We start from the raw sequence: 23513 nt of genomic DNA, 5'->3' as shown, positions 1-23513 counted from the left end.
CCTGAAGACGACAACCCTGAAGACCACCCCGAAGAAGACGAAGACCCCAAAGACAATGACAATGAAGATGACGACCCTGAAGACCACCCCAAAGAACACCAAGAAGATGACCCTGAAGAAGATGACCAAGAGTACAAAGAACAAGAAGACAACCACCAACATTCAGAAGACCAAGAAGATGAAGAACAAGAAGTTGCAGAACAAAAAGCAGAAGAACATTAAGCAAAAGACTAAAAAAACAGAGCAAAATATATTATCTAAATTATAAGCAGAAGACTACGCAGTGTATGGGGGTGAGTCTGTTCCTCCTCGTGGTGCGCCTGGAAAATACCTGCTCCTGCAGGCCAAACTGAATGCGGACAAATCCTGTTGTAAATCTTTTGTGACAGGCAGAACGGAAGGTGTAATCTTCAAACTTTTATAGATAACAACTACAGGAATGCCTGTCACAAATAAGAATATGATGAAGAAGAAGAATATGAATTCGATAAAAAAGTAGAATATGAAGAAGAATAATAGTTGAATAAGAAGAACATGAAGAATGTAAAAAAAAAGAATAATAGGAAGAAGGTGAAGAAGATGAATAAGGTGAAGAAGAAGTTGATGAAAAAGATGCTGCTGCTGAGGATGATGAAGGAGAAAGTGTGGGAGAAATAAAAAATAAGGTGAAGAGCATGGAAGTAGTAAAACATAAATATCTGGCAAAATATAAAAAAGCTTAACATAGTCAATATCTTTCTAACTCCGAACGTCTTTAAAAAAAATAATTCCTGCTATTCCATTTGATTGGGCTAAACCTCTATGCCTTTAATGTCTCCTCCACTTCCCCAATACATTTTACATTATTCTTAGTTGTTTTCCTTCATGTAGAATTAACCTACAAGGAAAGAAAGGGTTTAATTTCATTCCGATATTTGTGTCCCATTGACTTGCATTGGTTTCCGGTATCGGAATTGGCAATATCTGATATTCTTTGTTATACAGGCCTCACCCACAGTAAAAAAAATTATTTCTTCTGTTACTAAGGTGATGCAGAAGGGGAGATCTCACTTTGAAATTATTTGGCGCATCTATTCTATGTTATACAGGCCTCATCCATTCCACACTAAAAAAAATGTTACTAAATGTTACTAACGTGAAACAGTAGTGGAGATCTCAGTTTAAAATTGCTTGGAGTATTTGTTCATTGTCATACAGCGCTCATCCACATTGAAACAATTCTTTCTTCTGTTACTATCATGATTCAGCACACCATATTTCACCTTGTGATTTAGTGCCACTGAAATTCAGCTGTGTGCAGAGCTGCTGCAGAGTAAAAAAATCTAATTTTGTGCTGCTAATAGTTTTTTCCTTCCACACTGTCTGAGCAACATGAGTGGGGGAAAAGCAAGGTCGTGGTGGAAGGGGTAATAGGCTTGGTGTTCATGGTGTACGTGGGGTAAGTAACATAACATAGTAACATAGTTAGTAAGGCCGAAAAAAGACATTTGTCCATCCAGTTCAGCCTATATTCCATCATAATAAATCCCCAGATCTACGTCCTTCTACAGAACCTAATTGTATGATACAATATTGTTCTGCTCCAGGAAGACATCCAGGCCTCTCTTGAACCCCTCGACTGAGGTCGCCATCACCACCTCCTCAGGCAAGCAATTCCAGATTCTCACTGCCCTAACAGTAAAGAATCCTCTTCTATGTTGGTGGAAAAACCTTCTCTCCTCCAGACGCAAAGAATGCCCCCTTGTGCCCGTCACCTTCCTTGGTATAAACAGATCCTCAGCGAGATATTTGTATTGTCCCCTTATATACTTATACATGGTTATTAGATCGCCCCTCAGTCGTCTTTTTTCTAGACTAAATAATCCTAATTTCGCTAATCTATCTGGGTATTGTAGTTCTCCCATCCCCTTTATTAATTTTGTTGCCCTCCTTTGTACTCTCTCTAGTTCCATTATATCCTTCCTGAGCACCGGTGCCCAAAACTGGACACAGTACTCCATGTGCGGTCTAACTAGGGATTTGTACAGAGGCAGTATAATGCTCTCATCATGTGATAATGTTAGTGAAAGCACTAGTGAACCAACACCATCACGTCGTATTCAAACACAACTGACAACTTCTGATACTGGACAGGCTACTCTACCCCCTATCTTTCGAAGCCGCACAGTGGTATGCCTGATTTACGAGGGCCAGAAAGAGCATGTACTTCAGTGGATAGCAAGCGCTGCTTCAAGTGGCCTCGCCTCCTCTTCCTCCTCCTCAACATCACACACAGTACAGTCCATAGAGGTGGCACCCCAATTACCTTTGCTTCCCCCAGCATCACAACTCTCTAACCACCCAACTGACTGTAGGGAACCACAGATGGATGAGTCTGCAGAACAGTTTACACCTTCTATGCCTTCTAAGATTCACAGAGTCAAGAGAAGGAAATCATCTGCACAGATGCCCCTAATTTATTTTAGATTGGATTCAGGGCAGGACAAAGCACAGTTTGAGTAGCATCCTGACCCTAGTCACCAGACGTTAACTGGTTAATCATGATGAGCCTCAGATATCTGAGGCTCTCGCGGACTGTACTGTGCTGTCAAGGGCAAGGGCAGGAAGAGGATGAGGGTGACTGTCAGGGCAAGGAATGGGATAACATAGAGGATGATGATGAGGTTGTAGATCCCACTTGGTGTGAACACAGAGGCACGCAGCTGAATAGGTCATCTGAATAGGTGGTAGAGGAGGAAGATGAGGTGGTTACATTGCACCAAACACCAAAAAGCAGTCAAAGGAACATTCCATACTTAGGTATTGAAGTTAGAGGACTATTACCTGAAGTGGATGTGTGGTTGCTGTGATACAGTGAAGCCAAGAGAAAGAGCTATGTCATGCCCAGCATTGGGCCCTTTTACTTCAATTCCTAAGTATGGAATGTTCATTTGACTGTGTTTGTTGTATGGAGAATTTAGAAAGGGAATGGTAATATGGTTGTACATGGTTGTTGGGTCTTCACCTGTCCATGCATCCTCCTTTACTTGGCACATTATTTTCCTTATACCTATAATTTTTTGAGGTGTTTACTTGGATTCAGTGTGTTTAGCTCCTACAACTATAACCCCTCTTGATTTCAGATAATTATAATCCTCTACATGCCATGTTCTTTCTAATACCATTGTCCCAGTGCAGGCATTTGGAGATTATGCTGTTCCCTCCCCAGCTTGTTTGGAGGTACTTTTCCTTCCCCCAGTCTTTTTAACATTTTAAACTTTTCTGTTGTATACAATGTAATTAATAAAGATATTATTTTACAAATTTATTTTTCTTTTGGTCAATTCTTACTGTTATGGCACAATCTCATATCAGTGTGGTGAATAGCTAGAATATTGAAGTGCTTTCAACCTACTTTACCTAAGGACTGACAAGTGTGAGCAGAATCATATCTAGCAAGATATTTTCATGGTATTTAATCCATTACTCCTGTGGTGATTTTTGTTCTCTTTGGTTTCTGCTTTAAAGTGTTCAAAGCTATTTTTTTCACTGTTTATGGCCTTGTTCAGCATTGGTTGTTTACCCTACATAGTAATGCCTGCTCTGGCCTTGTGCTAATTGGTTAATTACTAATTGTGGCCATTTGGTGCCTAATGCTAGCAGACATTTCATTTCATATAGTGCAACAGGATAAAGTGCTTGGCAGTTATACAATGGCAGTTGGGCAGGGCAGGAGACAGGTAAGTTGCATAAGTTTTTCATTCAAACATGTTTCTCGGTCAGTCGTACTACAGTATGCATTGATCATATCAATCTGCCTCTTGTTTGTTTTTACTTCTCTTTTCTCACAACTCGACCGCCCTTTAACACATTCTGTGCACTCTCTTCATATCCACCCCTCCCTTCTCCCATGTATAACTCTGAGGCTCTACTGACATTTCTTACCCACTCCAAACCATACAATACCTCCATGCAGCACTCAAAACGTTAATACAAATCATCCCACCACCTGCTCTTCCTGTTTTATCTCCTTTTACTAGTTGCAGGTGACATGTCCCCCAACCCTGGGCCTCCCTCCACCAGCATACATTACTCTCCTCCAGCTGCATATAGAAACCTTGCTAATCTTATTAACATTCAGTGCATGCCTTCTCCTATTGCTTTCCAATGTGCTCTCTGGAATGCACGGTCTGTGTGTAACAAACTAACTTACATTCACGATTTTTTCCGCTCTAATTCTCTTAACCTTCTGGCTATTACAGAAACAAGGATCCAGCATTCTGACACCACCACCGCTGCAGCTCTCTCGTTTGGTGGGCTGAAATTTTCGCATACCGCCAGACCTTAGAACAGACAGGGTGGAGGTGTTTTGCTTCTTTCATCACAATGTGCTTTCCAGGTCTTCCCCCAGCTCCTTCACTTACATTTCCTTCCTTTGAAGTCTATGCTGTCAGTCTCTTTAAGCCCTTCTCCTTGAGAGTGGCGGTTGTTTATTGCCCTCCAGGCTCCTCCCGCCAGTTTCTAGACCACTTTGCCACCTGGCTTACTCACTTTCTATCCTGTGACATCAAAACCCTCATCATGGGAGACTAATATCCCCATCAATGATCCCCTCTCCCAATCTGCCTTTAATCTTCTTTCTCTTACAGTTTACTAATTCTCCTATGCATGAGGATGGGAATACTCTTGACCTGGTTTTCTCCTGTCCAGTCTCGCTGCACGACTTTATTAACTCCCGCTCTCGGACCACAATCTTCTTTCCTTCACTGTCAAGAATTGTCTCCTCACTCGAGATACCCCCACAAGCAACCTCCACACATCTTTAGCCCCATCTACTCCCTCTCCTGTCCAGACTTAGCATTGTCACACTTCTATAATACACTGAATAATGCCCTAGATGAAGCAGCACCTTCTACATGCAGAAAGACCCGACACAGACAACGGCAGCCCTGGACACAATGTAAACACGCTTTCTTCAGCGCTGCTCAAGGTGTGCAGAGTGGCAGTGGAGAAAATCTCTCTTAGCAGAAGACTTCATCCACTATAAGGTCATGCTCAAAACCTATAACTCTGCTCTTCATCTGGCCAAACAATCCGACTTCTCCACCCTCATCACCTCACTATCCAACAACCCAAAACAACTTTTTGAAACCTTAAACTCCCTTGTGAAACCTAAAGTACAGGCCCCCATCACCAACCTCAGCAGTGAGAATCTGGCCACTTATTTCCTAGAAAAAATCAACCACATTTATCAGGATATCTCAGCCCAATCTGTTCAGTGCCTGGATCCCCTTTCCTGCCGCACGTCAAGCTCACTAGACATCTTTGAGCTTGTTTCAGATGAAGAAGTTTCCAAGCTCCTTGCTTCTGCCCGGCCTACAACCTGCAACAGTGACCCCATTCCTTCACATCTCCTGCAGTCTCTCTCACCAGTGGTCACCACTCACCTGACTAAAATATTTAACCTCTGTCTTTCTTCAGGTATCTTTCCCTCCTCATTTAAACATGCCATCATAGCCCCTTTACTTAAAAAGCCATCCCTAGACCAGAACTGCACTGCTAACTACAGACCTGTCTCTAACCTTTCCTTCATCTCTAAACTCCTGGAAAGCTTGGTCCACTCTCGTCTAATCCGCTATCTCTCGGATAACTCTCTTCTCGACCCTTTACAATCTTGTTTGCGCTCTTTACACTCCATTGAAACTGCACTCACTAAAGTCTCTAATGATCTAATAACAGCTAAATCCAAAGGTCATTGCTCCCTGCTGATTCTCCTGTATCCCTCTGCCGCATTTGACACTGTGGATCACCAGCTCCTCCTTACTATGCTCTGCTCTATAGGCCTCAAGGACACAGCCTTCTCCAGGTTCTCCTCCTACCTCTCTGACCGCTCCTTCACTGTATCTTTTGCCGGCTCCTCTTCCTGTCCTCGTCCCCTCTGTTATGACCTGGTGGTTAGGAGCACCCGGAATGACCTGATAGTTAAACCTCATACAGGACGAGCTCTGGGATGTGGGAGCTCTGCTGACCGCAAGACCTAATCCTATCACACACACTAGAAATAGCCGTGGAGCGCTCCTGACCAGACCTAGGCGCCTCGTCACAGCCTAAGAACTATCTAGCCCTAGAGATAGAAAATAAAGCCTACCTTGCCTCAGAGAAATTCCCCAAAGATAAAGGAAGCCCCCCACATATATTGACTGTGAGTAAAGATGAAAGTCACAAACACAGAAATGAAACAGGTTTCAGCAAAGGGAGGCCAGACTTACTAAATAGACAGAGGATAGGAAAGGTAACTTTGCGATCAGCACAAAAACCTACAAAAGACCACGCAGAGTGTGCAAAAAAGACCCCCGCACCGGCTCACGGTGTGGAGGGGCCACTCTGCATCCCAGAGCTACCAGCTAGCAAGACAAAAGCATGATAACCAGCTGGACAAGAAAACAGTGAACAAATAGTGACTATCAGGAACTTAGCTTCTGCAGGAGAAGGCAGGTCACCAGAGAGATCCAGGAGCGAACTGAACAAATGCAGGAACATTGACAGCTGGCATGGAGTAACGATCTGAGAGGAGTTAAATAGAGCAGCCAACCAAAGGATAAACCACGTCACCTGTGTAAGGAACCTCAGAAGCAGCAGCTTCACTCATAGCCACCAGAGGGAGCCCATAGACAGAACTCGCCGAAGTACCATTCACGACCACAGGAGGGAGTTCGACAACAGAATTCCCAACACCCCTCGTCAATTTACATCTACTACCCTTATAATGAAGTAACCCACCCCATGAATTTTTCAGAATTCTTTGGCACATTACTGCCTTATAGTTTCTCTCGGTATACTGGATTATTATTTTTTTATATTTATGACCTGTTTTATAGGATGTTGAAATATGTCATGGATAAAACATATTGTTATGACTTATTGATTTGAATTTGTACTTCATTTTCTTGTTATATTGGGCTAGAGATCAAACAACTCCTAGGACATTGCCCTATGTAGGCTAATCCTCAGCTGCTCTGTAGAGTTAACGTGACCCAGCTTTTAACCTTGATACTTTCATTCAGACAAGTCTATATTAAGTACGACTTTATCCTGGATTTTATTAGTACCTCTGCGGATTATTATTCTATTTAAAACCCAAACGCTTTAGTGGTTGTTCACCCTATGTCTATGTACTTGAGATGGGAAATTCAACAATTGTCCATCAGCCTTTCATGTATTATTAACAATTAATGTTTTATTATTTCCTTGCAAAATCCATAGCATGTGTTCTCACTTTTCATTTTTATTTAAAATTATATATTCTACATCAAACAATTTATTCATCTGGAAGAATGTTTCTTTATTAACTATACCACACAATCTATTAGTAAGTTTATATGGTAAGAATTGCATTTAATTACATTTATTTTCAATATTATATATAATTAATACCAATTACTATGTTTATATTATATATCTACTGTTTGTAGACAGTAACTGTGCATTTGTCGTATGCTTCATTTGTTTTGTACCTGCGCTTGAAACATGTTAGATAAAAAAAAGGTTTAATATTTGATTTTTAGCTCTTTCTGTGTCTTTGGTCTTGGGACTGCACTCATTTTGTTTTTTCTTTGGGCCTAATTGCCAAAAGGTATAGGATGCTCTCTCCTCATGAGGATAAGTCAATTCTATGACATGGTTTTGGCTTCCCTCGTCTTTAGTAAGAACAGTGGAATAGTCTAAGACAGTGATGCCTAAATAGTGTTCCCAGACTACATGATCCAACATGTGACCAAAAAAGGGGGCAGCTGCCTTCAAAGTTCCAATCAGACAGTAGCTCTACTCTCTTGACCAATCTCTGTATAATCTCAGTGAAGAGCACAATTGGCTCTGAAGTTACTGTTTTCTCTATCGTACCACAGTCAAAAAACAACATATAATTCAATTTTTGATTGCACACTATGCATTTTTGATATGAGCTGATCGCTTTGTGCAACCATGGTCCATGAACTAGGTCAGCACATTCTAGCTGTGGACAGGAGATTCATGAATATACTTCTCTCCAAAATCCCAGAATTGGCTTATTATTAGGCTAGGACACAATAGTAACACCTTCTAGGGTAGATTTATACAATATGAAGGGATATGTGTATATTTATATATAGAGGTGAACATATGAGGTAAAGTATTTTATAAACACACCCGGTGTACTACAGAGAAAGTGAGTAAGTCATTACTCACAAAGTGGAGAAGATCAACACAGTGGAAGACCATAGAAAATCCCAGGCAAAGGAAATAATAATCAAAATATCTTTATTGATATAAGTGACAATGATACAAAAAGTAATTGATTAAAAGTGTGCACACAAGAGAATAATATTATGTGCCAGACTGGGAATAAAAAGATAAAACAATATAATGTATTTCAAGACCAAAATTGATTCACTAGACCCAAGCAAAAACATATACTAAGGAATATATTACCTCCAATAGAACAATTCTATCCGTATAGAAATAGGGTAGATGGCTAAAGTGCTAAATAAATGTGCAAAAAAGCAAACCACATCAAAAAAGTGCAACAATATTTAATTATTTCCATATAGGAATAAAGTGCAATGTGAGGAATAACTATACCATAGAAGTAAATGCAAGAGGAAAAGAGGAGGAAAAAATAGGGGGAGATTTGCATACACTAGTGCATAATAGGGGTAGCTATACCAATAGATGTTCAGTGTTAAATCAAGATGTTTTCAGGGGTACCCCCTGACGAAGGAAAACATCTCTGAAACGCACGTCGGGGTGCGCACACTTTTGACCAGACGGACCTTAAAGGTATATTCCTCCTATTAGATCACCCATTTTTAATTTAACACTGAACATCTATTGGTATAGCTACCCCTATTATGCACTAGTGTATGCAAATCTCCCGCTATTTTTTCCTCCCCTTTTCCTCTTGCATTTACTTCTATGGTATAGTTATTCCTCACATTGCACTTTATTCCTATATGGAAATAATTAAATATTGTTGCACTTTTTTGATGTGGTTTGCTTTTTTGCCCATTTATTTTGCACTTTAGCCATCTACCCTATTTCTATATGGATAGAATTGTTCTATTGGAGGTAATATATTCCTTAGTATATGTTTGTTGCTTGGGTCTAGTGAATCAATTTTGGTCTTGAAATACATTATATTGTTTTATCTTTTTATTCCCAGTCTGGCACATAATATTATTCTCTTGTGTGCACACTTTTAATCAATTACTTTTTGTATCATTGTCACTTATATCAATAAAGATATTTTGATTATTATTTCCTTTGCCTGGGATTTTCTATGGTCTTCCATTGTGTTGATCTTCTCCTTATTATTAGGCTGACAAGTTGTCACCGATGCGTTGCATGCAGCACAGATGACATCACAGCAGGCCAGCAAATCAAACATTACTCCAAGGAACCTGGAGGCTTAGACTAATTTGCTCAGCTCCACTCCATTTGCACTGTCCTGGATTGGGATTGTGTGAAGCTATTTGCTCATCTCTAATGTTGTAATGTGTTATCATCAGTGTGGTTTTGCTATTGGCTGATCTGGGTTGGAGTAGTGGTATGGCAACCACTAGGGGCAGCAACAGCAGGTAGCATACTCAGGGATAGCCAAGAAATTAGTACACAGAAGCAGCAATATAATCTTAGAATGAAGGAGCAGGTGAAAGGGAGCTTGACTAGAGGCTGGTAGCTCAATAATCTCAGAAGGAAAGGAGTGCAATTCCAGGTTTAAATAGGTTGTTCAATCAGGGTGGGGCCAATGAGAACCTCAGGGAGGAGACAATCATGAACTCAGGGTGGAGACAATCAGAAATAACAAAGGAACAAGTATCTAGGTTAACACATAACTATTCAGCGAGCTGAATAGCTCAGAAGGAATAGCCACCGCCTGGTGCACAAGAGCTGCTGGGTTCGAGTCCTGACAGGTTTATTGTAGTGTTTTGGGTTACAATTATGAACTGCTGATGTTGACACCAGCAATTGCGTTACTATCTTTTATGGGCATGGACATCAGCTCTCCTTCAGAAGGAAATCTCTGGTGACTAGTGTTGAGCGATACCGTCCGATACTTGAAAGTATCGGTATCAGATAGTATCATCCGACACCCGAAAAATATCGGATATCGCCGATACCGATATCCGATACCAATACAAGTCAATGGGACATCAAGTATCGGAAGGTATTCTCATGGTTCCCAGGGTCTGAAGGAGAGGAAACTCTCCTTCAGGCCCTGGGATCCATAGGGATGTGTAAAATAAAGAATTAAAATAAAAAATATTGATATGCTCACCTCTCCGGCGGCCCCTGGACATCATGCTGCTAACCGGGAGGCTTCTTTGTTTAAAATGCGCGCCTTTAGGACCTGGGAATGACGTCCCGGGTTCTGATTGGTCGCGTGCCGCCCATGTGACCGGCACGCGACCAATCAGAAGCCGTGACGTCATTCGCAGGTCCTCAATTCCTAGAATTAGGAGTTTTTGTGAATGAGAATGACGTCGCGGCTTCTGATTGGTCGCGTGCCGGTCACATGGGCTTCCGATGCTCTATTCCTTAAAGAATTAGGCATTTACTTAGAGCGTAATTCCCTTCAGTAGGGGGCCCTAGAGAAATTTTTTTTCTTTATAAATGAAAGATAATTTGTATACTTTTTTACCAGGGTACTCACTCACTTGTAATGCTTTCTATATCAGTTGCTGGTCTCCACAAAGTCAAACAGTTCACCCCAAAATGTTTCTCTGTTATGGAGCTACTGCAGGGGTGGACATATAGCTGGTGCAGCCAGTGCAGCTGCTCTGGGGCCTGGAGGTGGAGAGAGGTCCTTGTAGTGCAGCTAATAATGAGTGCAATCTGGCCTGTTTCTTGGAGTCCGAGATTCCAGGTGGCCCATGGCCAGATTGCCCTCATCATGTGCAGTGTGCTGTGCAGCAAGTGATACTGCAGTTCCGCTGCCTGTGAAGCTGCAGGATTCCATCCGCAGCCTCCTGCCAGGCGCTGTCTCAGTGACATAGGAGCGTGGATAAATGATGCCAGCATGCAGCGCGCTCCTGTGTCATTTAAAAAGTTGCCCGCTAAGAAGAAAGAATAAATTCTGCAGGGAAAAAGATGGAGAAGTGAGTGTGTTTTTTATTTTCCAATACACTGAGGAGAGGACAGTGCTGGGAGTTTGGAGAAAACAGTGATGGGAGTGGGGAGAGGTCAATGATGGGATGGGGGCGAGGACAATAATCGGATGGGGAAAAGACAATAATGGGGGAGAGGACAATGATTGGAGTGGGGAGAGGAGAATGAAAGGAATGGAGAGAGGACAATGATGTGATGTGTGAGAGGACAATGATGAGAGTGGGGAAAGGACAATGATGGTAGTGGGAAGAGGACAATGATGGGAGTAGGGAGAAGTCAATGGGGGTAGGGAAGAGGACAGTGAAGGATTTTGGGGGTTGGGATGGGAGTAAGGGGGTCTCATAGTGGACTTATAAACATGATGAGGAGCAGGATGTTAGATATGGATGTAAAATGAATTGGATGGAAGAGTAGGATGCTAATTCATAATTCATTATGACACTATCAGGGACATAAAATTTATTGGGGAGTGGGAGAAGAGGGTGTAAAGTGCATAGAACACTTTGTAATGAATTGAAAGGTGGGAATAGACACACTAAGGAATTATAATGAATTGGGAGGTGGCAGAGAATGTTGAGTACCTGATAACATCTTCTACCAGCCCCAAATTCTTTATGATGCTATCAAGGACTAATTCTGCTGCATATCCTAATGTGTTAGCAGGAAGAAACCTGGCTAAAATATTTTTTTGCCACGTTTTTGACATGCTTGTGTTGTGTATTTCCCCCATTAGTATGGGTGAAATACGCAGCAAGAATTGACATTATGCAGATTTTAATCTGCTGCAAATCTGTAATAAAAAATAAGCATCTTGTAGATTGTGAGCACTCGCAGGCAGGGTCCTCTCTCCTCCTGTACCAGTTGCGACTTGTATTGTTCAAGATTATTGTACTTGTTTTTATTATGCATACCCCTCCTGATATGTAAAGCGCCATTGAATAAATGGCGTTATAATAATTAATTATAATAATAATAACATGTGCATGAGACTTCAGGAATCTCATTCACTTTGCTTGTACTGTGAAACCTTGAATATTTTCTCCAACAAAAATGCAGCATGATCACAAAGCCTTAAAGTTAATTGGGGAGAGTCAGAGATACTGAACAATTTACATTTACTGGGTGGCAGGGATTATAGTTAATGGGGGGAACACTTATACTGATCACTTTATATTTTGATTGATGCGTGGCTAATAGCATATTAGTGGGGTACATACGAGGGGCGATCCAAAAGTAATGATAATCGGTTATTTCTATTGCACACAGAAATTAAAGTAAAATGTTTTCTTTTCTCTTAGGTACCCACTAGTCCAGGAAAGAAAAATCACTTAAATAGACCATGATTCCTGGGAGCTACATTCATTTGAGTATGAACTGCCGAGGAGTGAACATCAAAATGGAAAAAAACGAGCTAAGAGCTGTCATCAAATACCTCTGCTTGAAAAAAATGACTACCAAAGACATACACAGCGACTTGGTGGAAAAATTGGGAGACTCTTCTCCTCCATATTCCACAGTTGCATGCTGGGCCAAGGAATTTGAGCTGGGAAGAACATCGACGGAAGATGAACATTGTGAAGGACGCCCATCCACATCCCTCAATGAAGAAAACATGAAAAAAGTTGAAGAAGTTGTATTGGCAGATCGAAGAGTGATTATCAGGCATGTAGCTGAGGTCACAGGGATCTCATATGGCAGTATTCAAAGAATCCTTGCAAAAGAATTGCATATGAGAAAGGTCTCCGCGCGTTGGGTGCCAAAAATGTTAACCGACGAGCAAAAGAAGAAACGAGTTGACATTTCAATAGCAAATCTCGAAAAGTACCAAGCAGACAAGAAAAATTTTTTGTCACGTTTTTTGACCATGGACGAGACCTGGATCCACCACTTTGATCCCAAAACTAAACAACAATCGATGACATGGAAATGAGCCGATGAACCGACGCGGAAGAAATTCAAAGTGTCAAGCTCAGCAGGGAAGGTTATGGCGTCCATTTTTTGGGACGATGAAGGAATTATTATGGTGGACTATTTGGAGAAGGGAGCCACTATTACGGGCTCCTACTACGCAGAACAAATAAGAAGATTGCGGGAGGCTATCAAGGAGAAAAGGCGCGGCAAGCTGCGGGCTGGAGTGCTGTTTCACCAAGATAACGCGCCAGCTCACAAAGCTGCAGTTGCCATGGCTACCATTCAAGAAGCGGGCTTTGAACTGGTGGAACACCCCCCTACTCGCCAGATCTAGCCCCCAGTGACTTCTTTCTCTTTCCTCGGCTTAAGGAACACCTCTGGGGCAAGAAATTTGACGACAATAGCGACGTGATAACCGCTGTTGGGGATTTTTTGAGGGTCAAGATCAAGAATTTTTTTCGAAGGGAATTCTAAGTTTAGAAAAGAGATGGACTAAATGTATAGACTTGTTAGGAGACTATGTAGAAAAATATTTTTTTTGGACTATACTCATTGTGTTTAGTATTGATTATCATTACTTTTGGATTGCTCCTCGTATCTGTATTCAGGTGTGCAGGTGGGAGACCCATGTATGTATACAATACATGAGACCTTGTTATATCTAGAGCTGAAGTGATCATTGTGACAAGACAAATTGTGGCTGGGAGATGTCGATAAGAAGGTCTAAACAGATGGAGAAGAAACAATAGAAAACTCTAATCAGACGAGATGTAAGCCGTCACTGGATGTAAGTATTTATTCTGTGTCTATACTATATGACTTGGAGTGATAATGTTATTTGTAAAATGTGAAAAGTCCGTGACTGACTGATTTCAGGCTGCTGTAATGTGCGCAAGCTGGCTCCAGCAGGGATTAAATACCCCCTATGACGCTGTAAGGTCAGTCAATCACAGTAATGCCACTCCAAAGATGGCGCCGACTTTACTGTGATTGGCAAGAAGCCCAGCATGTTCATTGGCTGCAAATAGAGCGCTAAACATGCTGGGCAAGTCACTCGAATATACCGAGGCGACTAACAAATTACTTGCCAAGTAATGAATAGCCCAGATACAGTACTATCTGTGCGAGTAACAAATAGTGCCAAATGTATTTGTGTCTAATCATGACATCTGTATTGTATGGAAACAAAAGGGATGGGAACAACTTCAATCAAATAAGATTTCACGTATAAGGTACCTGGGTGTAAATATCTATCTGTGATAGTGCCTGCATCTCATCAGTACTGTGGTTCCTGTATGGTCCACGGTCTGAAGACTGTTAACAACAACTCCCTGCATCTCCTTACCATTGTTAAAATCACATTGGAAGCTGTAGGTTCATGTTATACACTTATACAGTGGGGGAAATAAGTATTTGATCCCTTCCTGATTTTGTAAGTTTGCCCACTGACAAAGACATAAACAGTCTATAATTTTAAGGGTAGGTTAATTTTAACAATGAGAGATAGACTATAAAAAATGAAATCCAGAAAATCACATTGTATAAGTAATATAAATGTATTTGCATTTTTCAGTGAGAGATAAGTATTGATCCCCTACCAACCATTAAGAGTTCTGGCTCCTACAGACCAGTTAGACATTCCTGATCAACTTGTTACCTGCCTTGCATAGTCCCCTTTTATAAAAGATTCTTGTCCACAGACTCGATTAATCAGTCAGACTCTAACGTCTGCAACATGGGTAAGACCGTAGAGTTTTACAAGGAGGTCAGGGACAAGATCAAAAACCTGCACAAAGCTGGAATGGGCTACAAAACCATAAGCAATATGCTGGGTGAGAAGAAGACAACTGTTGGTGCAATAGTAAGAAAATGGAAGAAATACAAAATGACTGTCAATCGACATCGATCTGGGGCACCATGCAAAATCTCACCTCATGGGGTATCCTTGATCATGAGGGAGGTGAGAGATCAGCCTAAAACTACATGGAGGAACTTGTAAATGATTTCAAGGCAGCTTGGATCACAGTCACCAAGAAAACCATTGGTAACACATTACGCCATAAAGGTTTAAAATCCTGCAGTGTCCGCAAGGTCCCCCTGCTCAAGAAGACACATGTGCTGGGCCATCTGAAGTTTTCCAATAAACACCTGGATGATTCTGTAAGTGATTTGTAGAAGGTGTTATGGTCAAATGAGACAAAAATGGAGGTCTTTGGCATTAACTCAACTCATCGTGTTTGGAGGAAGAGAAATGCTGCCTATGAGCCAAAGAACACTATCCCCATTGTCAAGCATGGTGGTGGAAACATTAAGTTTCTCTGTAGTAGTGTTTCTCTGGGCACAGGACTACTTCACCGCATCAATGGGAGAATGGATGAAGCCATGTACCATAAAATCCTGAGTGACAACCTCCTTCCCTCTGCCAGGACATTAAAAATGGATACTGGCTGGGTCTTCAAGCAAGTCAATGACCCAAAACAAACAGCCAAGGCAACAAAGGAGTGACTCAAAAAGAAGCACATTAAGGTCATGGAAATAAATGTTTTTAATGTACAGTATACAATGTTATAACCAACAAGAACGGAAAGGACGGCACTAGAGCGAATACGAAATCCGACAGGCAGGACTGAAGGCGGACAAATGAAAATCAGATATTCACGAGTGCTTGCCGGCTACGGTGCTCAGCATACTAAGGTAGAACAAATAGTCCAAAATAGCCAAAGCAGAAAAATATGCGGCACTCACCCCAATCTGGCAGTAGCACAGAGGTGCTTCGACGTCGTCCACACTCCTACACCGCACCCTCCTGTGTACCTGATGTCCTGACGGATGCTTTTCTTTAAATTTCTCCAATAAAATTCACGATTTCTACTGCCAGATTGGGGTGAGTGCCGCATATTTTTCTGCTTTGGCTATTTTTACAGTATACAATGTGATTTTCTGGATTTTATTTCTGATATTCTATCTCTCAATGTTAAAATTACCCTTAAAATTATACACTGTTCATGTCTTTGTCAGTGTGCAAGCTTACAAAATCAGCAAGGGATCAAATACTTATTTCCCCCACTGTATGTAGGGGAATGGATAATGTTATCATTTTGTTTTTTACCTCTTTCTCTTATTTTACTGGTACTGCTACACTATCATGTTTATTACCATTTAGTTTGTCACATAGGTACTGCTACACTATTCTGTGTATTACCTTAATGGTTAAATGCTCAATGTATATTAATGTTCTCTTATGTATAAAGTTAGGGAGACTGCAGTTTGTAGGTTTGGCCATTAGATGGGGGACATTTTAGTGTATACAGCTCTTAAATAGCGTATGGTGCAATTAGATGGTTAATTGTAGGAGGAGCGGCTGTATGATAAGTCTCTGTAGGTGTCAGGAGAAGCCAGAGGGTGAGGGACACCCGAACAATCCACATGGGCTATAGGCCCAGGACATAACAGCAGCAGGGGGCCAGTACATTTGGCGGCCTATAGTGGTTCCAGAATGTGGCAACTCATCACTTGGGTAGATATCCTTCACGGCCGGGGCGAGACGACTGGAGGAACCGACAGATGCAGTGAGTTTGGACAGTAAAAACGTGGTACAAGCACAGTATATAGAACAGTAGGGCAGGTCTCCCTCAGTGGCTTCTGACTCTGGGAACTAATGATCTTGTGTCTGGGGCAAAACAGAATGAGTGATCCATTTCCATAGCGGAGCTGTGCAGGGAGGATGCTGAGGAGCTGTCAGGGACGGTCCGACCAAGGCCCGTGCTATTTAACAATGAGAGAAGTGCAGGGAAAGGAATGGAGCACCATTTTAAGAAGTTTGTTGTAAAAGCTGTGAAACCTTTGGATGTACTGTGTGAAGAATCTAGTAAAGATGTTCTTGTTGAAGTTGAAATGGACTGTGTCTCAATTAATGCAAATCGGCGGAGAGAGTCTCCCGCAGCAAAGGGAAGATCCAGAAGGAGCTGGACCAGAAGACCCAGGTATGCTAACTAATGCTGATATTTTTCCTGTGAGGGGAGGCCAGGGCACAGAAACCCAGGTGTCCTCAACCATGATTACGTCCCTGGGCCATACCCTTACATGTACATGAGTCTGACTTGACATTGCAATTGATCGCTGTACTAAGCTTGGTGACTTATTCAAGTACTGATAGTGGTTCTGGCTCTGCATTTATATACTGAAAGTGGTTCTGGCACTGCATTCATGTTGATAATGATTCTGATCTTATACACATGTGGCAATCCAAAATGTGCTTCCTGTCTATGTTATACATAAAAATTCTCAAAACTTTGAGTTTTGATAATATGATGAGGATTTGGCGAGATTCTGCTCAGTTTCAGCTCTAAAAACTCAGTGTAAGTTTGAATATGTTCACACTTATCTTTTGGAGCAGAAACTGAGCAGAATCTCTCCAAATCCTCCTCAAATACTCAAAACTTGGTTCTGAGGATGTATTAATGTTCTGATAGTGGCTCTAGTGATATATTCATGGAAGTACCCCTTTAAATTTTTTGCAGCCCTAGGGATTGGCTTAGTATGGCATTGTGATCCATGGACCTAAAATGTTGTGCACCCCTGTAGTAAATGAACACATTCTGTCAAAAAAGCAATTTGTTTTAACCCCTTCATGACCCAACCTATTTTGACCTTAATGACCTGGCCGTTTTTTGCAATTCTGACCAGTGTTCCTTTATGAGATAATAACTCAGGAATGCTTCAACGGATCCTAGCAGTTCTGAGATTGTTTTTTCGTGACATATTGGTCTTCAAGTTAGTGGTAAATTTAAGTCGATAATTTTTGTGTTTATTTGAGAAAAAAATGGAAATTTGGCAATTTTCAAATTTTGAATTTTTATTCTGTTAAACGGGAGAGTTATGTGATACAAAATAGTTAATAAATATTATTATCCACATGTCTACTTTACATCAGCACAATTTTGGAAACAAAATTTTTTTTGCTAGGAAGTTATAAGGGTTAAAATTTGACCAGCGATTTCTCATTTTTACAACGAAATTTACAAAACCATTTTTTTAGGCACCACCTTACATTTGAAGTCAGTTTGAGGGGTCTATATGGCTGAAAATACCCAAAAGTGACACCATTCTAAAAAATGCACCCCTCAAGGTGCTCAAAACCACATTCAAGAAGTTTATTAACCCTTCAGGTGCTTCACAACAGCAGAAGCACCATGGACGGAAAAAATGAACATTTAACTTTTTAGTCGCAAAAATGATCTTCTAGCAACAATTTTTTTATTTTCCCAAGTGTAAAAACAGAAACTGGACCCCAAACGTTTTTGTACAATTTGTCCTGAGTACGCTGATACCACTGTTTGGGCGCACGACAGGGCTCAGTAGGGAAGGAGCGCCATTTGACTTTTTCAATGAAAAATTGGCTCCAATCTTTAGCGGATACCATGTTGCTTTTGGAGAGCCGCTGTGTGCCTAAACATTGGAGCTCCCCCACAAGTGACTTCATTTTGGAAACTAGATCCCCCAAGGAGCTTATCAAGATGCATATTGAGCACTTTGAATCCCAAGGTGCTTCACAAATTGATCCGTAAAAATGAAAAAGTACTTTTTTTTCACAAAAAAATTATTTTAGCCTCAATTTTTTCATTTTCACATGGGCAACAGGATAAAATGGATACTAAAATGTGTTGGGCAATTTCTCCTGAGTACACTGATACCTCATATGTGGTCACAAACCACTGTTTGTGCACACGGCAAGGCTCAGAAGGGAAGGAGCGCCATTTGACTTTTGAATGAAAAATTAGCTCCAGTCGTTAGCGGACACCATGTCGCGTTTGGAGAGCCCCTGTGTACCTAAAAATTGGAGTTCCCCCACAAGTGACCCCATTTTAGAAACTAGACCCCCCCCAAGGAACTTATCTAGATGCATAGTGAGCACTTTGAACCCCCATGTGCTTTACAAATTGATCCGTAAAAATGAAAAAGTTTTTTTTCCACAAAAAATTTCTTTTAGCCACAATTTGTTCATTTCCACATGGGCAGCAGGATAAAATGGATCGTAAAATTTATTGGGCAATTTCTCATGAGTACACTGATACCTCACATGTTGGGGTAAACCACTGTTTGGGCACACGGCAGGGCTCGAAAGGGAAGGAGCGCCATTTGACTTTTTGAATGAAAAATTAGCTCCAATTGTTAGCGGACACCATGTCACGTTTGGAGAGCCTCTGTGTGCCTAAACATTGGAGCTCCCCCACATTGACCCCATTTTGGAAACTAGACCTCCCATGGAACTAATCTAGATGTGCGGTGACCACTTTAAACCCCCAAGTGCTTAACAGAAGTTTATAACGCAGAGCCGGGAAAATAAAAAATAATTTTTCTTTCCTCAAAAATTATTTTTTAGCCTGCAATTTTTTATTTTAACAAGAGTAACAGGAGAAATTGGACCCCAAAAGTTGTTGTCCAGTTTGTCCTGAGTTCGCTGATAACCCATATGTGGGGCGGAACCACTGTTTGGGCACACGTCGGGGCTCGGAAAGGAAGTAGTGACGTTTTGGAATGTGGAATGGTCTGCGGGCATCATGTTATGTTTGCAGAGCCCCTGATGTGCCTTAACAGTAGAAACCCCCCACAAGTGACCCCATTTTGGAAAATAGACCCCCCAAGGAACTTATCTAGATGTGTTGTGAGAACTTTGAACCCCCAAGTGTTTTATCACAGTGATCAAAATGTACCTGGAACGAATCTGTTGGCCGGCAGATTCGGGGGGCGCACTGCGCATGCGCCCGCCAATTTGGAAGGCGCCCATGGAGAAGATGGATGGACACTGGGAGGTTTGGTAAGTATGAGGGGGGGAGATCGTAGCATGGGGGGATCAGAGCACAGGGGTGGGATCGGAGCACGGGGGAGCGGACAGGAGGACAGGGGAGCAGACAGGACAATGGAGGGGAGTGGAGCACAGGACGGAGGACTGGGGAGGAGATCGGTGGGGGTAGATCAGGGTTTCAAGCCATGGCCGATGTTATTGCAGCATCGGCCATGGCTGGATTGTAATATTTCACCAGTTTTCATAGGTGAAATATTACAAATCGCTCTGATTGGCAGTTTCATTTTCAACAGCCAATCAACAGCCAATCAGAGCAATCGTAGCCATGGGGGGGTGAATCCACCCCCCCTGGGCTGAAGTACCACTCCCCCTGTCCCTGCAGATCGGGTGAAATTGGAGTTAACCCTTTCACCCGATCTGCAGGGACGCGATCCCTCCATGACGCCAGATAGGCGTCACAGGTCAGATTGGCACCGACTTTCATGACGCCTGCATGGCGTCACAGGTCAGGAAGGGGTTAAAGTTGTTTTACTAAATTTTTTTATATAGAACAAAATATAAAACAACATAAATTTAATAAAAAATAAATAAATAAATTACCATTTCATCCCGCATGGAATGTTTCCAGTGTATTATATGATAAAGCCCTAAATCGGGTATGTCAGCTTCAAAATAATTTTAAAAAATGATGCTTTTAGGAGGAAAAGTAGGATCAAACAAAAGCACAGATAGGAAGAGGGTTAACTTAAAAATGGGATTCAAGCTAGAGGTTAATTTCTGGCACATTTGATTTAATCTTTTAATATTAGAAGACAGATCTTGTCTAACAGTAATTACTTAGCAATGCACAGAAACTTACACCCAGATTCACTTACATGTTATAATGTTTTCAAAAGTTTGACAATTATGTGACATGGAAATTATTTTTCATATGACATTTTAATGGGATGTGTTAAATTTACGCAAACCATTATGACAAGTTTCCTGAAATAAACTACATGATCTTGAAGGATTACGTCTTGGTGTAATCTGATTTTGTTTAGCATTGCGTCTTAAGTGTACTTTCCTTAATCTCCATTGGACTCTCAGCGGTTTTAATACTACGATGTCTAAATAACAACAATAAAATGAATGTGATCCACGGTTGCAATTAGCCAAGAGGACGGAAGTCATTTCACCCACCTTCATTGTGAATGGATTGTGAATTTTGTCAATGACATTTGACAGTCTTCATACAGATGCTTTGGTAGAGGGTCTGTACTACAATTACTTCATCTGTTTGAGAAAGATTTTCAATCTCAAATACATTGATTGTTGTCATAGAAAGTATTTGACATTTTCCTCAATACCATTGACTTTCTACTTTTATATTTTGCATAACTTCTAAACCTTGTGTACTTTCAAATTGTGAGGTTTCACTGGGTTATAAAATGTATCAAAAATCTTCTCCGAGAAACTGTGATAAAAACAATATAAAATCTCACAATAGCATAAACATTTTGATGCACTGGTCACCTAAATGACAAGGCTTGGTGCTTCGAGAAGGGACATTTTTTTTATTTCTGTTATAATATGCAATCATATAACTTGTGTCAGGTTTAGTAAGACAAATATTATTATATAGTATCGGGGAAGCTTTACATTCCACCTACAGAAGCTTTTATGACATCCTATTAGAAATTCATAGGAATTAATATAGATTTGGTCTTTTGTAGCTACACAGCTGCAACTCATCTAGGAAGACTTTCTACAAGGTATTGGTCTGTGCCGAGGAATTTTTGCCCTTTTATTGAGAAAAGCATTTTTGAGGTCATCACTCTTGATGTTAAGGAGAGCTCCTGGTTCACAATCTATGTTTTAGTTCTTCTCAAAGGTGCTGAATGGGCTTGAGTTCAGGGCTTTGTGTGGGCCCGTTCCATTCTTTCACACCAAACTCACCCAATCATACCTTTAGGTTCCCAACTCTGCGCACTGAGACACAACCATGCTGTAACAGAAATGGTTCCTGCAAAGGAAAGAAGTTTGTATGTTCTCCTGTGCTTGTGTTGGTTTCCTCTGGGTACCCCGATTTCCTCCCACACTCCAAATACATACTGATAGGGATGCAGATTGTGAGCCCCAATGGGGACAGTGCCCATAACGTATATGAAGCACTGTGTAATTAATGATCAAATTGACCAAAATGTCTTGGTGTTTTGAAGCATTAAGATTTACTTTTACTGGAATTAGGAGGTCTAGGACAAATCCTGAAAAACAATCAAATAACATTATCCTTCCCCTATCAAGCATTACAGTTGGCACAATATGAACACGCAGGTAATGTTCCCCTGCAAACCCAGACTCATCCAAAAGACTACCAGATAGAGGAGCATGATTTATCACCTTACAGAACACATTACCACTGTTCCAGATTCCAGTGGTAGCGTGCTTTACATCACTTCATCCAGTGCTTGGCATCGTGCTTGTGTCACGTGGGCACTGTTTGTAGTGACCTAGCAGTTCCAAAATGGCTACCACAAGCAGGCTTGGCTCAGGCTACTCCATTTTCCATAGCCCATGGGTTTCCCTGGCCTTCATCCATTAACCTTTGTAAATGGATCTGGATTTACACAGGGGTCCCTTTTCAAGGGCCAAGTGCTTAGCAGGTCAAAAAACTCAGCAAACATAAGGAAAAGGCCCACTAACTATATATTGTACATCAACTTTATTGAACCAATAATTAAAAAGAGGGGCTTTTTTATAATTATGATTATAGAATCCTTTCTATCTCCACGAGAATGCCTGCATGCAATGTGCTCTCTGTTACACAATTCCACTGATGAACTGCTGATACGAGAGGGGAGAAACGCGTTAGGACGGAGATGAATAGACATGATAAATGAGAAGAAAAGAGTCTTTGTTCCAGCTCGTTCAGGATAAAATTCTTCAAATTTGTTTAATCCATTTAAAACATGATAAGCTCCAAGACCGCACTGTGATGCACACTGGGACACAAGAGTGACATGTTTCGATCGCAAAAGCGATGTTTTTGATTACGTTTATGATTTTTTTGTTTGGTTATTTTTTATTTTTCCATTTTAAAATTTGTTTTTTTTAACATATTAATTATTCATTATGGCTTGTTCTTTGGAAACAATATCCTTGAACCCCGTCATTGATGTCTGGATTTCCATATATGAGCTGATTCTTACTGGCTAATATATTTAGAAACCTACTGTGTTTACAATAATCTGGTTTATTTGGGTTACTTATACATATATATTTTTTTGTGGTGGTGTTTATTTTGCTCTTTACAGGGTTCATTACGGGCAATGAGGGTAAGCTGTCATTGAGCGGGGGCGCCTTATTGTTTCTTATGGTGCCAACCTCCATGGCAAAGTAAGGCAAACACTAGACCGCAATTAGGGCCACAACCCCTACTTATCACTTTTCTAGCTCCCCCTTGCTGTGGTACATTATTAAAAAGCCCTCCTTTTAATAATTGGTTCAATAAAGTTGATGTATATAGTTGGGAGTTTTTCTCTTGTATTTTCTAAGAAGGGTCATCCAACAGAGTCAAAGTCAAGAGGTCAAGTCAGAAACAAAACCATAAAGAAAGCAAGTAGTCAGAAGTCAAGCTGAGGTCAAATAAGAGTAATAATAAGAGCAAACAGGATCAGAACTGTTGTGAATTCTG

Source organism: Ranitomeya imitator, chromosome 1, assembly GCF_032444005.1.
Source record: "Ranitomeya imitator isolate aRanImi1 chromosome 1, aRanImi1.pri, whole genome shotgun sequence".
Classification (NCBI taxonomy): domain Eukaryota; kingdom Metazoa; phylum Chordata; class Amphibia; order Anura; family Dendrobatidae; genus Ranitomeya; species Ranitomeya imitator.
This window is presented reverse-complemented; position numbering follows the sequence as displayed.